Source organism: Phyllobates terribilis, unplaced genomic scaffold, assembly GCF_046119375.1.
Source record: "Phyllobates terribilis strain yellow unplaced genomic scaffold, ASM4611937v1 Scaffold_3__8_contigs__length_932513732, whole genome shotgun sequence".
Taxonomy (NCBI): Eukaryota; Metazoa; Chordata; class Amphibia; order Anura; family Dendrobatidae; genus Phyllobates; species Phyllobates terribilis.
The window spans coordinates 241,298,714-241,316,947 of NW_027362763.1; the positions used below are offsets into that span (position 1 = coordinate 241,298,714).

An 18,234-nucleotide genomic window follows, 5' to 3' on the forward strand; every position below is an offset into this window, starting at 1 on the left:
AGCCCCAATGTAGCAGCGATCCGGCATGTGAACTGTCACTGCATTCTAAGGCTAGAGTCAGACAAGCGTAAATTCTCTCATCCTAGAGAATTGGGTTAATAATGCAAATTACTCTCTGATCCCACTCTGATCAGAGTTTGATCAAAGTGAGAGCACAGTGTGATCTGCGTCTCTCGGATGAGGAGAATATGAAGAAATTTTTTTTTCTATCTTCTGCATTCTGTCATTCTGTGGAAATCGAACTGCAGTCTGATATCATATGAGTGCAATCCGATAGTTTCCACGGACTCGTTGACTGCAAAAAAGATGTTAAAAACATAGAGAAAACATGCGTATTTTAGGCAGCGTTTTTCCTGCCAACCCATCAGTATTTGCAGATTTTTCTGCAACAAATACTGAACGTGTTCACACAGCCATACTCAGAAATAAAAATAAAATGCTATATTAAATACTTTTCAAAAGTTCAACAACAAAAAGACAGTTTTAGGGTATGTGCAAGCGGCGTCTTTTTCAGGTGGATTCTGCCTGAAGAAGTGCTCAATAGACATTAAAACTAATGAACATGCACAACAATGCATGCAGTATATTGCGTCTTTTGTGACTTCCTTTAAAGCACACCTGTCAGCAGAAGTGTGGTCAGTAAACTACATACACTGTCAGGTGGGCGACATTACACTGATTGGTTGATGAAATCCGACCTGTGGTTCATGTGTAATCTTTACTTTCAGTTTGTAGATAATGATATGCTCATGCTTCGGGATGGCCTGTGGGGGCACTCTATCTGGTGCTCTGCTTACATATTCATCTGCATGCTCTTATGACAGGTCACTTTGCCTTCACTGAGCTGCCTCCTATTTCACCTAGCCCCACACTACTAGATGCATTATGTAAAATAGGAGGCAGGTCAGTGAGTGATCAGTGAGCTGTCATAAGAGCATACAGATGAATATGTAAGCAGAGCACTAGTTAGAGCGCCCTCCACAGGCCACCCCAGAGCACGAGTATATTACCTCCAAACTGAAAGTAAAGATTACACAAGAACCACAGGACGGATTTCATCAACCAAGGTATCATATTAATCAGTGTAATGTCGCCCACCTGACAGTATATGTAGTTTACTGAGCACAATCCTACTGACAGGTGTGCTTTAACTGCCTATAGCTTTGAAACAGGAATAAAATATATCTTTGTACCGTGTTAGCCAGTAGAGAGAAAAATATTTTGATTTGAGAGTCCTCAGTGGTTGATGCATTTTAACAGCTAACTGAAAAGATGGTAACAAATTGCAAGCTTTTGAGACTACTCATCTTCATCAGGCATAGAATAACACAAAGAAGAATCATATATTTATACACAACAGGGCACAAGAAAAATGCAATAGATGAGACAAGTGACTTGAAGCAGAACTATGAGTATGGGAGGGGGAGAAAGAGTTATGGGGTATCAGCGGTTTCCAGTTTCTTCCAACACAATACAACGGTTTGACCTGCCATAGAAGAGAACACTGGGCCAGCGCACGAGCCATTAACCCATTGGTCGGTCGCTCCATTTCCCACCCCAGGATGGTCCTAGTTTTTCTCCCTCTAGGTCTGGTAGCTGAAGCTCCAAAACCTATGATGGATCATAACTTCTCAACGGAAAGTCAAAGGAAGGCCATTTTGGAGCCATTGGATCTGGCCTGTCCCCCATTACGCTTGGAGACCAAACACGGCTTCGCTACCAAGGCTTCTACTAACTGTTCTACGTATCTCCCCACCCCAGGGTACTCGAACGGGTTGAGACCCCGGCGAGCTTTCGTCTCAGTCCCGAGACCTCGTAATTGTAATCGGTATACGGCTAGGACGTATCATAACTCCATAACTCCTTGTCAAACTATGGCTCCCGTCCATCTGGAGGGGGTTTCTTTTAAGCAGTTAAGCAGCTTGGGCTCCCAGCAGCGGTTCATCTTGCCAGAAAGGACTTGGTCCCAGCTAGGCTGCTGGGGGTTGTGAGTTTTTCCACTTGGAGCTTTTGAAGCTGGTCCGCCTGCTGAGCCAAGTGTCCTGTCTCAGCTTCACATTTTGAAGGAGATCTATAATCTCGGACCGGATATGACACAGTCGATTGGCATGAAATTATATCCCCCATATTCTTCACAGCTATTGACATGAAATTCTCACCAGATGTCGTTAACAACCAATCTAATTCACACAGACAAATAAATCAAACCATAGATGTCCATAAAGTAAGTTATGTGTAATAATGATAAATGACACAGGGAAAAACTGTTGAATACATCAAGAAAGAGAGGTGCAAAAAGCCATGGAAAGTCATGGCACCATCTGAAATATTTCAGTATTTAGAAAGCAATCCTGACTATTACTGAAAAATAATATCAGCTGGTTCAACTGATAAAAGGTGTCTCATTACCAAGCTGCCACATCTCATGATGGGTAAAACCAGTGAGCTGTCTCAAAACCTTAGCAATCTTATTGTTGCAAAATATATTGATGCCATTGGTTACAGAAGAATTTCTAAATTACTGAAGGTTACAGTGAGCACTGTTGGGGCCATAATCTGGAAGTGGAAAGAACATCATTTCACTATAAACCGGCCACGACCAGGTGCTCCCCACAAGATTTCAGACAGGGGTGTGAAAAAAATTATCAAAAGAGTTGTCTAAGAGCCAAGGACCACCTTTGGAGAGCTGCAGAAAGACCTAGAATCAGCAGGTATAACTGTTTCAAAGAAAACAATAAGTAATGCACTCAACCTCCATGGCTTGTATGCAAGTTCACCATGCAAGATGTAACATACCTGGCGGCGTCCTTGCATAGTGGTCCATCTCCCACTGTGCAGGAGCGCGCACTTGATCTCCTGTCCAGAATGTCTCTCTGGCTTCCCTCCATGCTGTCTGTTTGTGTCTGTCTCTGCTGCTTAAGGGCGGCGCCCGATCACTTCCTGCTTTTTGTACCTGCTGTGGGTCACACCCCTTGTGCGTCCTCAGCCTATTGCTGTCTGACACTTGGTATATAGCTCAGCAGCTCCCTTCTATCCCTGCCTGAGCATAGTGTTTTCCTTCAGTGTGTGTTTGCACTCTGAAGGTGCCAGGTCCCGTCTTTGTTTCCTTGTCTGCCTTTCCTGGAGGCTGTCTTTCCAGGCCTGTCTGAACTTAGTCCTGTATGTCTCCTGCTTTGCGGTATCAGCTCCCGTGTCTGAACTGTGTCCTGTATGTCTCCTGCTTTGCGGTATTAGTTCCCGTGTCTGAACTGAGTCCTGTATGTCTCCTGCTTTGCGGTATTAGTTCCCGTGTCTGAACTGAGTCCTTTCTGTGTATCTTGTCTGTCCTGTCTGAACACGCTCCTAGCCTGTTCCTCCCGCCTTCTAGGGGCCGATTACCTAGACCCGCTCCTGTATCTTGTCTGTCCTGTCTGAACACGCTCCTTGCCTGTTCTTCCCGCCTCTCTGGGGGCAGTATTCCCAGACCCGCTCCTGTATCCCGCTGCAGTGTCGGTCTCCTCCGTACACTCAGTTCCAGTCTGAACTCTCTCCTATCCTTTACCTGTTTTTCCTCTATGTCCGTTCCCTTCCTTTTTCTGCAGAGTCTGAACTCGTACCTAACTCCTGCCTGTTGTCTCTGTACTCCCGTTTGTGAGTTTGTGGTCCACTCGCTACTTCACTGCAAGTACCCTGTGGGTGTCTGGCTCTGTCTTTCCCTTCCTGTCTGTTCCGTGTGAACAGAGTCCTGTCCTGCCCTGCTTCTGCCCGCTGCTCCGGCAGTCCTGTCCTGCCCTGCCTGCTTACCCGCCTGCCTGCATACCAGTCGTGCCTGCCTATACCCACCAGTCAGTGTGCCAGCCTACCAGTCTGTTCCTGTATTCCCCTGTGTGGGTCAACAGCCGTGTCCGGGGTCTGTCCTGGAGTAGCACCTGGTCCCTCTGCTCGGTTCCTCCTTGGTGCACTGGCGTCGTATGCCGTCGTGCGACCCTGGTCGGATCGGGTGAATACCTAGTTACGCCCCTCCAGGCATTCACTCTCCGGCACGGTCCAGTGGAATCACTACCAATCACACGCACACGCCGCTTAGCCCGGGCGTGTGCATAACAGCAACAGCATGCTCAGGCCATGGTTCCCGTTGAGCCCCACGGCCTTCGCTCTTTGAGAAGTTTTTCCAGCGAATACATGCATTAAAATAAAATAAATAAATTTTTTTCCCCCTTTAGCTGAGTTCCAGGCGAGTTACGCACCCGTCCAGATGGATCTATCAGCCCTCGTTCCTGCGGATCCGCCACGTTACTATGGGGATCCAAGACAGTGTCGTGCATTTGTGGAGCAATGCATGCTACACTTTAAGGCCTACCCTCTCTATTTTCCTTCCGATTGGGCTAAAGTGGCCTTTATGATTGACTACCTTGCGGGTGATGCCTTGAAATGGGTCACCCCCCTATGGGAAGCATGGGATCCTGTCATCCTTGACCTGCAGGCCTTCCTGGTGGCCTTTCGTATGGTCTTCGATGATCCTAACCCGGAGGCTCCTGCTGAAGCTTCACCTCCCAATATCCCGGAGCAGCCCCGATGGGTAATGTGTGTGGGTAGCGCAATAGTCCTCCAGCCCAATGAGACTACTGCCCACCCAGAATCCTCACAGGGTGACTACGCTTTCCGGAATACTTCTCTCAACCTCAAGAGGCAGTCCAGACGTGCTAGACGTAGAGGCAAGCCGTCACGCCAGGGTCTGTCCTCCCTGAGACCTCCTGACCCCAACCTTGAAGTCCCTACTGAAGCTTCATCTCCCTGTATCCCGGAGAAACCCCAATGGGTAATGTGCGTGGGTAGTGCACCAGTTCTCCTGCCCGAAGAGACTTCTGCCCATCCAGACTCCACACAGGAGAACTTCCTGCACCCGGCATCAGATGCTTCTCTCTCTTTAACCGGTGTGCATGTCCAAGGATGCTCCAAAGCTGTGGTTACCTCTGAGTCTGTGCACCTCTACTACCTGGCGGAGGATCCCCTGTTGCCTCCTGAATCCTCCGGGATACCACTCGATGACAAATGGAGAGAGACTTCTCTACACCCGGTACTCAATACTTTGTCCGCTTCGTCCTGTGAGCCTGACAATGGGTACCCCAAAGTGGTAGTTACCTCCGAGTCTCTACACCCCTCCGACCAGGCGGAGGATCTCCAGTTGTCTCCTGAACCCTTCGGGGTGCTACCTGGTAGCGAAAGGACAGAGACTCTCCTATACTCTGTACCTGATACCTCGCTCGCTTCGTCCAGTGAGTCCAACTTAGTATACTCCGAAGCAGAGGTTACTCCTGAGTCTCTACACCCCTCCGACCAGGCGGAGGACCTCCTGTTGTGTTCAGAATCCTTCGGGGTGCCACCTGGTGGTGAATGGACAGAGACTTTCCTATGTCCTGGATCTGATACCTCGCTTGCTTCGTCCAGTGAGTCCGACCTAGTGTACTCTGAAGCAGAGGTTACCTGTGAGTCTCTACACCCCTTTGACCAGGCGGAGGACCGCCAGCTGTCTCCAGAACCCTTCGGGGTGCCACCTGGTGGTGAATGGACAGAGACTTTCCTATACTCGGTACCCGATACCTCGCCTGCTTCCTCCAGTGAGTCCAACCTAGTGTACTCCGAAGCAGAGGTTACTCCCGAGTCTCTACACCCCTCCGACCAGGCGGAGGACCTCCAGTTGTGTTCAGAACCCTTCGGGGTGCCATCTGGTGGTGAATGGACAGAGACTTTCCTATACTCGGTACCCGATACCTCGCCTGCTTCCTCCAGTGAGTCCGACCTAGTGTACTCTGAAGCAGTTGTTTTCTCTGAGCCTCTGCACTCTTCTGACCCGGCGGAGGACCTCCAGTTGTTTCCTGAAGCCTCCGGGGTACCACCAGATAACAAAGAGACAGTGACTTTTCCTCATTATGTACCTGATAACCCGTCTATTTTTTCCTGTGAGCTTGACAAGATGTACCTCGAAGCAGAGATTACCCTCAAGTCTCTGTCCCCCTCCAACCCAGTGAACGACTGGTCCTCGAATTCCCTGCGGAAGATTCTGGCAGGCCTGAAGAAGAGGGGGCGTAAGGGGGGAGGTACTGTAACATACCTGGCGGCGTCCTTGCATAGTGGTCCATCTCCCACTGTGCAGGAGCGCGCACTTGATCTCCTGTCCAGAATGTCTCTCTGGCTTCCCTCCATGCTGTCTGTTTGTGTCTGTCTCTGCTGCTTAAGGGCAGCGCCCGATCACTTCCTGCTTTTTGTACCTGCTGTGGGTCACACCCCTTGTGCGTCCTCAGCCTATTGCTGTCTGACACTTGGTATATAGCTCAGCAGCTCCCTTCTATCCCTGCCTGAGCATAGTGTTTTCCTTCAGTGTGTGTTTGCACTCTGAAGGTGCCAGGTCCCGTCTTTGTTTCCTTGTCTGCCTTTCCTGGAGGCTGTCTTTCCAGGCCTGTCTGAACTTAGTCCTGTATGTCTCCTGCTTTGCGGTATCAGCTCCCGTGTCTGAACTGTGTCCTGTATGTCTCCTGCTTTGCGGTATTAGTTCCCGTGTCTGAACTGAGTCCTGTATGTCTCCTGCTTTGCGGTATTAGTTCCCGTGTCTGAACTGAGTCCTTTCTGTGTATCTTGTCTGTCCTGTCTGAACACGCTCCTAGCCTGTTCCTCCCGCCTTCTAGGGGCCGATTACCTAGACCCGCTCCTGTATCTTGTCTGTCCTGTCTGAACACGCTCCTTGCCTGTTCTTCCCGCCTCTCTGGGGGCAGTATTCCCAGACCCGCTCCTGTATCCCGCTGCAGTGTCGGTCTCCTCCGTACACTCAGTTCCAGTCTGAACTCTCTCCTATCCTTTACCTGTTTTTCCTCTATGTCCGTTCCCTTCCTTTTTCTGCAGAGTCTGAACTCGTACCTAACTCCTGCCTGTTGTCTCTGTACTCCCGTTTGTGAGTTTGTGGTCCACTCGCTACTTCACTGCAAGTACCCTGTGGGTGTCTGGCTCTGTCTTTCCCTTCCTGTCTGTTCCGTGTGAACAGAGTCCTGTCCTGCCCTGCTTCTGCCCGCTGCTCCGGCAGTCCTGTCCTGCCCTGCCTGCTTACCCGCCTGCCTGCATACCAGTCGTGCCTGCCTATACCCACCAGTCAGTGTGCCAGCCTACCAGTCTGTTCCTGTATTCCCCTGTGTGGGTCAACAGCCGTGTCCGGGGTCTGTCCTGGAGTAGCACCTGGTCCCTCTGCTCGGTTCCTCCTTGGTGCACTGGCGTCGTATGCCGTCGTGCGACCCTGGTCGGATCGGGTGAATACCTAGTTACGCCCCTCCAGGCATTCACTCTCCGGCACGGTCCAGTGGAATCACTACCAATCACACGCACACGCCGCTTAGCCCAGGCGTGTGCATAACACAAGACTCCATTACTGAATAACAAGCATATTCAAGATCGTTTAAACTTTACTTAAGAACATTTAGACAAGCCTGTGAAATACTGGGAGAATATAGTGTAGACCAAAATTTAACTCTTTGGATGCCATAATACACATCAAGTTTGGATACTAAAAGGCACTGCATATCACCATAAAACACCATACCAACAATGAAGTTTGGAGGTGGGAACATCATGGTGTTGAGCTGTTTTTCAGCATATGGCATTGGCAAACTTCATGTCATTGAAGGAAGGATGAATGGACAAATGTACCAGGACATTATAGCAGGATGATGAAGATGTAACAAGAGTGGACATTTCAGCAAGACAATGATCTCAAACACACAGCCAAGGAAAGTCTCAGGCGGTTTCAGAGAACATTACGGTGTGGGGCTGTTTTACAGCATACAGCACTGGCAAAGAGTGTTTGTGTGGATGAATGGACCAAAATCACACCTGAGCTAAGGATGCTACTACTTTCTCCAAACAGGAGGCGTCTTGAAGCTGGTATCACCAACAAAGGCTTTTGTACAAAGTATTAATTAAATTTCAGTAAGCGTGTTCAATACTGTTTCCCTCTGTAATTTCTCATAATTACACATAACTTAATTTGTGGACATCTATGGTTTGATTTCTTATCCTGTGTGGATTGGATGGGTCGTTACCAACATCTGGTGAGAATTTCATGTTAATAGCAACTTTAGAGATTGTGGCAGGACGACTCGCTCGGCTCTCCCGGAGGCAGACTCAGGACACACGTTCTCAGGTTACCTTTCTGCTGGTTTATTATCCGGCATAAACTCATGCAGGGTTCCGCAGGAAAAAAAAACAAGACCCCCCTGTGTTAAACAGGAAAACAAAACAAAGTATAGCTCAGTCCATAGGTGAGCGGGTTCCGCCCGCTCTCGGTAGCATAAACTGCACAGGTAAAGTCCAGGTAACAAGCTCTGCAGCTTCCACAATACTGTCTGGAGACTTCCCTCTCCAGACCACACTCCAGAGAAAAAAAAAAGGACTGAGCTTTTACACATTGCTCAGCCACACCCTGAGGGGAGGTAGGGGGAATGGCGTCCCGCCCTCTTTGCCATACCCATAAAACCGCACACCCTTTAACAGAGTAAACCTACCAGCATATAACACGCTGGCAGAAAAATAAAGTAGGTCTTAGTTCACATAGGAGAGCATCCTGAGTGACACATACCTCCCCTCACATATAAAATCAGTGACACTGTCACATATTCCCCCCCTCTGCCCAAAGCCGGGGGTTTGGGCACCTTCTGACACCAGGCAGGGAATCCTAGAGAGGGCATCTGCATTCCCATGTAACTTCCCGGGCCTATGCTCCACGTGAAACTTAACATCTTGAAGCTCTAGGAACCATCTAGTTACCCTGGCATTTTTACCCCTCTTCTCCCTCAACCATCTCAACGGGGCATGGTCTGATACTAATTTAAACTTCCAGCCTAGTAGGTAATATTTCAGTGTATCCACGGCCCATTTTATGGCTAAACACTCTTTCTCTACTATGGCGTAGTTCTTCTCGCAGGAGGACAGCTTTCGGCTTAGATAGAGAATGGGATGTTCTTCCCCATTTATCTCTTGGGAGAGTACAGCCCCTAGACCAACCTCTGAAGCGTCCGTCTGGACCACAAATTCTTTCTTGAAGTCTGTCGTGACCAGGACCGGCTGCTTGCACAGTGTTAGCTTCAACTGTTGAAACGCGGTCTCCGTTTCTTCCGTCCATTTCACCATGGTTGATTTGGTGCCTTTTAGAAGATCCGCTAGTGGTGCGGCAATCATAGCAAAATTCGAGATAAACCGCCGGTAGTATCCCATCATTCCCAGGAATGCTCTCACCTGCTTCTTCGAGAGCAGTTGCGGCCAGGTTTGAATTGCCTCCACTTTCTTGATTTGCGGCTTTATTTCGCCTCTCCCAACAACATAGCCCAGGTACTTGGCTTCCTCTTTTCCAATGGCACACTTTCTCGGATTTATGGTAAATCCTTTCTTCCTTAGCGCTTCCAGAACAGCCTGTAGTTTAGGTAGGTGACTAGCCCAGTCTGGGCTAAAGACCACAATGTCGTCGAGGTAGGCTGCGGCATACTTCTTATGTGGGGCTAGGATCCGATCCATAGCCCTCTGGAACGTGGCTGGGGCCCCCTGTAGTCCGAACGGCATCCGCGTGTATTGAAAACACCCATCAGGTGTTGAGAAAGTCGTCTTCTCCTTAGCCATCTGGGACATGGGGATCTGCTAGTTGCCCTTCGTCAGGTCAAGAGTGGTGATGTACCTCGCCGGTCCAAGCCTCTCGATGAGTTCGTCGACGTGGGGCATCGGGTACGCGTCACACTTGCATACCTCATTCAGCTGGCGGTAGTCATTACAAAACCTCCACTCTCCATTGGGTTTCGGCACGAGGACGATTGGGCTCGACCACCCACTCTTTGACTCCTCTATTACCGCAAGGTCTAACATCCTCTTCACCTCAGCCGAGATCACCTCCCAGCGTGCTTCCGGAATCCGATACGGCTTCAGATTCACTCCCGATTCCGCTGTAGTAATTCTCGACACTGTTGCTTCTGGGCCGGTGATAGAGTCTCTGCAATAGTGACCTCCTCCACCTTGCCTTCTGGTGCGGCTCCCAGGCAAGGAGTTTCCACAGGTTCACGGTCCCGCCACGGCTTGAGCAAATTTACATGATATATTTGATGCGGCTTTCTTCGGCCAGGCTGGTGGACTTTATAATTAACCTCGCTGACTTTCTCCACCACCTCGTATGGACCTTGCCATTTGGCGAGGAACTTGCTCTCGACGGTAGGGATCAGCAGCAAAACACGGTCCCCGGGCTGGAACTGTCTTAGTCTCGCCGACTGGTTATAGACCCTCGCCTGGGCTTCCTGCGCCTGGAGGAGATGTTCTTTCACGATGGGCATCACCTTTGACATTCTCTCCTGTAACTGGGCGACATGTTCGATGATACTCCAGTGTGGCGTGACTTCAGCCTCCCAAGTTTCCTTGGCGATGTCTAGGAGACCTCTTGGATGCCGCCCATATAGGAGCTCAAATGGAGAGAAGCCAGTGGAGGCTTGAGGAACTTCTCTGACCGAGAAAAGCAGAAATGGGAGCAGATAGTCCCAGTCTCGCCCATCCTTTTCAACGACCTTCTTGAGCATCGCCTTTAAGGTCTTGTTGAAGCGTTCCACTAGGCCATCCGTCTGTGGATGATAAACCGAGGTCCGAAGCTGAGTTATCTGAAGGATTCTGCAAAGCTCCTTCATCACCTTGCTCATGAAAGGGGTTCCTTGGTCTGTCAGAATCTCTTTTGGTAGACCTGTCCGAGCAAAAATATGGACCAACTCTCGGGCTATACTTTTACTGGACGAGTTCCTTAGGGGAACCACTTCAGGGTACCGGGTCGCATAGTCCATGACAACCAGGATATATCGGTGGCCCCGAGCTGATTTAACTAAGGGGCCCACGAGGTCCATGGCAATCCTCTCAAAGGGAACCTCTATCACAGTTAGTGGGACTAAGGGGCTACGGAAGTGGGAGGAGGGAGCGGTTATTTGGCAGGTTGGGCAGGACCTACAATAGTTTTGAACTTCTTGATAACACCCTGGCCAATAAAACCTTCTCAGTATCCTCTCCATGTGAATGGGCCATATCTAGAACCTGCCATCTGTATGGCCCCGGCACTAACAGCTGTTCCACTATCTCACTGCACCTCAGTTTGGCCACCCGATATAGCAACTCCCCCTGCACTGCAAAGTGGGGGAATCTGGTGTCGGCCCCCGGCTCTTGGGCAACCCTATTACATACAGTAACCTGGTCGAACGCCCCTTTTAAGGTCAGGTCTCGAACTTGAGCAGTCCCAAAGTTCTCTCTGGACATATCTAATGCAGGGAGGTCGGCCTCCTCAGTCACCGTCTCACCCTCGTCACCGACAAGGACGCACAGTGGGAACTCCTCCATCTGAGACTTCATCGGGGGTTCTTCTTCAAGGACCTGGCTTTTCCCCATGCTACTTAGTCCAGTTCCCTTCCCCCACAAGTCCCAAAATAAGGAAAAATCACGGCCCAATATGATGGGGTGTATCAGGTCCTTCACTACCCCGACTTCATGTGACTGGGCACTACAGTCTGTCCCCACTGTTACTGTGGCCACGGGATAGTCCTTGGCGTCACCATGGATGCACCGAACGCCCATGGTTTTGGAAGGGATCAACTGGTGGGGAAGGGTTGCTCTGATCAAGGTCACCAGACTCCCGGAGTCCAACAGCCCAAGCACTTTTACTCCATTAATGGACACTGAACACGCTTGCGGCCCCTCGCCGGGTCGACAGTCCACGCTACAGGCTGGATAGGCATAATAGGAGACCCGTCTGCCTAGGCTGCAGTCCATGGGCTCAGGGGATATTTGACACCTGGCGGCTACATATCCAGGGTTGTGACACCAACAAACTATATCTTTACCAACCGTTCTAACGGCACCTTCAGTGGGAGTGGGACGTCCCCCAGTGGTGGCTCTAGACCCCTTCCGTGCTGAACCTGCCCCCTTTTGGGTATCCCAGTATGGAGAAGTGACTATATCCGGTTTCCCAAGGGATCTCTCAACTACCTGGTACCTCTCTATCAGGCCGATGAAGTCATCTGCGTTCTGGGGATCACCCTGGGCAACCCAGGTCTGTACTGGCTTGGGAAGGGAATGCATGAATCTGTCAATCACCACCCGCTCAACCATCTGGGCCGGAGTGGAGGATTCCGGTTGTAGCCACTTCTGAACAAGATGCAGGAGGTCAAACATCTGCGAGCGAGGGGGTTTGTCGCTAGCATACGCCCAGTGATGAACTCGTTGGGCTCTCATCGCCATATTTACTCCCAGACATGCTAAGATCTCTGTCTTTAGTTTGGGATACTCCTTAGCATCTTGCAGCGCCAAGTCAAAATACGCCTTTTGGGGTTCACTCGATAAATATGGCACCAGAACATCTGCCCACTTTGCTGGTGGAAGTCTCTCCCGATCAGCCACCCTCTCAAAAACAGTCAGGGGTCATCTTCTGCATGGCCCGCCTTACCGCCTTCCTGACGTGAGAATCATCAGTTGGCCCTGGGGGTGGGGCGGCCGCTCTGCTCTGGATGGCGTCCGCCAAAGCTGTATCTGCTGTTGCGCCTCCTGCTGGTGCTGCTGCTGTGACTTTTGCTGCAAATGGATTTGCTGAAGCATCAGTTTGGTCGTCTCCTGGTGCTGCTGCTGCATGCTCTGCTGGGCCTGCTGCATACTCTGCTGGCTCTGTAGGTCTTGCTGCTGCATGCTCTGTTGGCTCTGGACCAGGTGCTTAATGAGCTCCTCCATGCTTCTGGACTTCTCTGGCTGGCTGGCAGCCTTCACCCAGGACATCCACCGGTCTTTGTGGCAGGTACACGTGTTCCTGGAATCCTGCACTCACTCTCACACCAACTGTGGCAGGACGACTCACTCGGCTCTCCTGGAGGCAGACTCAGGACACACGTTCTCAGGTTACCTTTCTGCTGGTTTATTATCTGGCATAAACTCATGCAGGGTTCCACAGGAAAAATAAACAAGACCCCCCTGGGTTAAACGGGAAAACAAAACAAAGTATAGCTCAGTCCATAGGTGAGCGGGTTCCGCCCGCTGTCGGTAGCATAAACTGCACAGGTAAAGTCCAGGTAACAAGCTCTGCAGCTTCCACAATACTGTCTGGAGACTTCCCTCTCCAGACAACACTCCAGAGAGAAAAAAAAGGACTGAGCTTTTACACATTGCTCAGCCACACTCTGAGGGGAGGTAGGGGGAATGGCGTCCCGCCCTCTTTGCCATTCCCATAAAACCGCACACCCTTTAACAGAGTAAACCTACCAGCATATAACACGCTGGCAGAAAAATAAAGTAGGTCTTAGTTCACACAGGAGAGCATCCTGAGTAACACATACCTCCCCTCACATATAAAACCAGTGACACTGTCACAAGATATATTTACTTAGAAAACTGGTGACGCGTTCAATACTTATTTTATCCACTAAATACATATGCATATATATATATATATATATATATATATACACACACACAGTGGTTAAAATAAGTATTTGATACATTGCTGATTTAGTACGTTTTCCCACCTACAAAGACTGAAGAGGTCTGTTATTTTTATCGTAGGTACATTTAACCCTTTTACCCCACCCCCTCCCAATGCTGTTTGCGCCTTAATGACCAGGATAATTTTTACAATTCTGACCAGTGTCATTTTATGAGGTAATAACTCTGGAATTCTTCAACGGATCCCACTAATTCTGAGAATGTTTTTTTGTGACATATTGTACTTCATGATAATGGTAAAATTTGTTCGATATGACTTGTGTTTATTTGTGAAAAAAAAAACATGTGGGGGAAAACCACTGTTTGGGCGCACAGCAGGGCTTGGAAGGGAAGGAGAGCCATTTGACTTTTTGAATGCTAAATTTGCTGGAATAATTAGCGGACTCCTTGTTGCATTTAGAAAGCCCCTGATGTGTCTAAACAGTGGAAACCACCCACAAAAGACACCATTTTGGAAACCAGACCCCTCAGGGAACTTACCTAGATTGAGTCGTGAAAATAAAAATTTCACATATTTCCCACAAAAATGTTTTTTTAGCCCCAAATTTTGCATTTTCATAAGGGTAACAGGAGAAATTGCACCATACAATTTTTTTGTGCAATCTCTCCTGAGTATATTGATACCCAATATATGGAGGAAAGCTACTGTTTGGGTGTACAGCAGGCCTTGGAAGTGAAGGAGTGCCATTTGACTTTTTGAATACAAAATTTGCTGGAATCATTAGCAGATGCCATGTCACGTTTGGAGAGCCCCTGATGTGCCTAAACAGTGGAAACCCCCCGACAAGTGACACCATTTTGGAAACTAGACACCTCAGGGAACCTATCTAGATGTGTGGTGAGCACCTTGAACTCCCAGTGCTTCACAGAAGTCTATAACATTAAGCCGTGAAAATAAAAATTTCACATTTTTTGCCCAAATATGTTCTTTTAGCACCAATTTTTTATTTTCACAAGGGTAATAGGAGAAAATGGAACCCAAAATTTGCTGTGCAATTTCTCCTGAGGATGCAGATGCCCCATATGTGGGGGTAAACTACTGTTTGGGTGCACGGTAGAGCTCAGAAAAGAAGGAGTGGTTGTTTGGAATGCAGACTTTGATGGAATAGTCTGTGGGTGTCATATCACGTTTGGAGAGCCCCTGATGTGCCTAAACAGTGGAAAACTCACACAGGTGACCCCATTTTGAAAATTAGACCCCTCAAGGAATTTATCTAGATGTGTGGTGAGCACCTTGAACCCACAGGTGCTTCAAAGAATTTTACAACATTGATCTGTAAAAATGAAAAATATATATTTTTCCCACAAAAATGATGTTTTAGCTGCCAATTTTTTTATTTTCACAGAGATAGCAGGAGAAAAAGGACACCAAAATTTGTTGTCCAATTTCTCCTGAGTACGCAGATACCCCATATGTGGTTGAAAAATACTTTTGAGGAAAGTTCAGAAGGGAAGTAGCGCCATATTGGAGTCCAGATTTTGCTGGACTGGTTTGAGTGTGCCATGTCACATTGGCAGAGTCCCTAAGGTACCAGAACAGCAGAACATCCCATAAGAGACACCATTTTACAAACTACACCTCTCAATGAATTCATCTAGCGGTGCAGTGAGCATGTTGACACCACACGTGCCTCACAGAATTTTACACTATTGGGCAGTGAAGAAAGAATAACTACATTTTTACCACCAAAGTTTTGTTTTAGCTCTAGATTTTAGATTTTCAAACTGGGAAATGGGTAAAAATGGCACCAAAATTTGTCACACAATTTCTGCTGAATGTGGAAATACCCAATGTGTGACTGTACAGTACTGCTTAGCCACACGGCGAGACTCGAGAGGGACGGAGTACTATTTGCATCCTGGAGCGCAGATTTTCCTAGAATAGTATGCAGACTTAATATACAGAGACCCAAAGTACTAGAAGAGCAGAATCCTCCCTCAAGTGACCCCACTTTGGAAAATGATTCCCCTTTGGGAACCTATCTACAGGTGTGATGAGGATTTTAACTACATGGGTGTTTTCCAGAAACAAGCAGCAGTGGATGTTGCTGAGTGAAAATTGCAAACTGCCTTTGTAGTGACCAGTATGTTGCAGTGACCAGTATGGTATGCCCAGTTCATGCTTCTGGAGACATGCACCTGTAAATTAGGTGAGCTCTCATCGTTACAGAAATGCCAAACAAGTGGATGCTCACTGTGGTTTAGGCACACTGTGGGGCTCAGAAGGGAGGGGGGCATTTGGATTTGGGAGCGCAGAATTTGCTGAATTTCTTTTGGGAGGCTAGGGCCATTTCACTTTTCCAGAGCCTTTGTGCTACTAGTAACGCAGAAGCCCCCTATATTTCCGTTAACAGATGATGTACCTGAGTGGGGACTTGCTTTTTTGAGGATTGAGTCGAAGCTTTCATTGTGATCCAAAAAGTTATGTAAAATGTTCCCATTTAGCCTGTGCTCTACGCTGAGCACTGACATTGGGGTTTCCATTTAAATCTCCGAGTGTCGTAATTCAGATGAAACTACCAAGGGATCCATTCACTATAATGAGGCAGCAGAGTTTCTCTGGACTCCGTCTGACCTCTGTTCAGTGGTGTCCTTTTTTTTCAGAGGTGCATAAAACTGTGGTTGACGGCACTTTTATGCACGGCAAATAAATAGACTGACACTCTCGGATCATAGGCCAGACGGCATCCACAGTGCCTCCACCTGCCTCATTATAGGGAATCTTACGCTGGGTTTATGTCTGAATCACGTATTTCAGAGATTTACATGGAAACACCGATGTAAGTGCTTAGTGTGGAGCGCAGGATAAATGTGAGTCGAGCCTTACTACAATCTTTGGGAGGCATAATGAACCAATCAACAGGAGGTGAAGAATTGGTTTTATTTATTTTTTACACCGTCCTCGTGCGGTGTAAGTGATTATATGACTTTATTCTTTCGGCTGGCGCGGTTACAGCAATACCAGATTTATATCGGGTTTTTATGTTTGGCTGCTGTCACACAGTAAAAGACGCTTATTAAAAAAAAAAAAAAAAAAAACAGCTCGTTTTTGCATAGCCATAGCCATATTTTGAGAGCTATCATTTTTCAATATTTCAGCTGACAGAATCATGTGATGGCTTGTTTTTTTGCGGGATGAGTTGTGATTTTATTGGTACGATTTTCCAGCACATGACATTATTTGATCGCTTTCTATTCCGGCTTTTGGGAGGCAGAATAAACAAAAACCAACAATTCAGGAATTGTTTTTTTTCTTTTTTTTATGCCGTTCCCCATGTGGTAAAATTGATAAGGCTGCTTTATTCTTCGGGTCAGTACGATTACAGCAATGTCACATTTACAGTATATATTTTTTTTATGTTTTGTCGCTTTTACACAATAAAAATTATTTTGTAGAAAAAATAATTATTTTTGCATCGCTTTATTCTGAGAGGTATAACGTTGTTTTTTTTTACGGTGTTCACTAAAGGGGTTAAAGGGGCAGTTTTATAGGTCGGGTTGTTCCGGACGCGGCGATAACAAATATGTGTACTTTTATATACGTATACTGTATATATGTATATATATAGAGTATATATATATATATATATATATATATATATATATATACAGTATATATATATATATATATATATATATATATATATATATATATATATACAGCTCCGGCAAAAATTAAGAGACCACTGCAAAATTTTCATTTTCTCAGATTTTTCTCTTTATAGGTATATTTTTGAGTAAAATACATTGTTGTTTTATTCTATAAACTACTGACAACATGTCTCCGTAATTCAAATCTAAAAATTTAGTATTTATTTGCAGCAAATGAGCAAATGAGAAATCGTCAAAATAATAAAAAAGAAACAGTGCTTTCAGACCTCAAATAATGCAAAGAAAACAAGTTCTTGATGTGGTGCTCCTTCATCCACACATTGATTGACCTAGCTGTGTGGCATGGGGCATTGTCCTGCTGGACAAACCAGTCTTCAGAGATGGGGAATATTGCCTGAGCAGAAGGAAGCAAGTGTTTTTCAAGGATAACCTTGTATGCGGCTTGATTCATACGTCCTTCGCAAAGATTAACCTGCCCAATTCCAGCCTTGCTGAAGCATCCCCACATCACCGATCCTCCACCAAATTTCACAGTGGGTGCAAGACACTGTGTCTTGTATGCCTCTCCAGGTCTCCGTCTAACCATTAGACGACCAGGTGCTGGGCAAAGCTGAAAATTGGACTCATCAGAGAAGATTACCTTACTCCAGTCCTCTATGGTCCAATCCTTATGGTCTTTTGCAAACTTCAGCCTGGCTCTCCTTTGCTTCTCATTGATGAAAGGCTTTTTACTAGCTTTACATGACTAGAGACCTGCCTCTAGGAGCCTGTTACGAACTGTTCTTGCCATGCACTTCACCCCAGCTTCCATTTGCCATTCCTTTTGTAGGTCACTTGATGTCATCCTGCGGTTGCTGAGTGACATTCGAATAAGATGACGGTCATCCCGGTCAGTAGAGTCGCTTTTGCCCTCTGCCGGTCTGTAGCTTTGCTGTCCCCAATGTCTGTTGCTTGACCTTGTTGTAATGGACTGCCGTCTTCGAAATTTTAAGGATGGAGGCAACATGACGCTCAATGTATCCCTCTGCTAGTAAAGCCAGAATTGAGCCCTTCTTTTCCTCACTCAAGACTTTTCTTTTCAACTCCTTTGGCATGGTTAAAAGTTAT

The 18,234-nt window shown here is 47.4% G+C and overlaps 1 protein-coding gene across 5 annotated transcripts in view; it reads right to left on the reverse strand.

Annotated features, from left to right (window-relative positions):
* TRPC1 (transient receptor potential cation channel subfamily C member 1) overlaps window positions 1-18,234 on the reverse strand; it is a 313,340-nt gene that overhangs the window by 200,696 nt on the left and 94,410 nt on the right. The gene's annotated exons all lie outside the window — the stretch shown is intronic.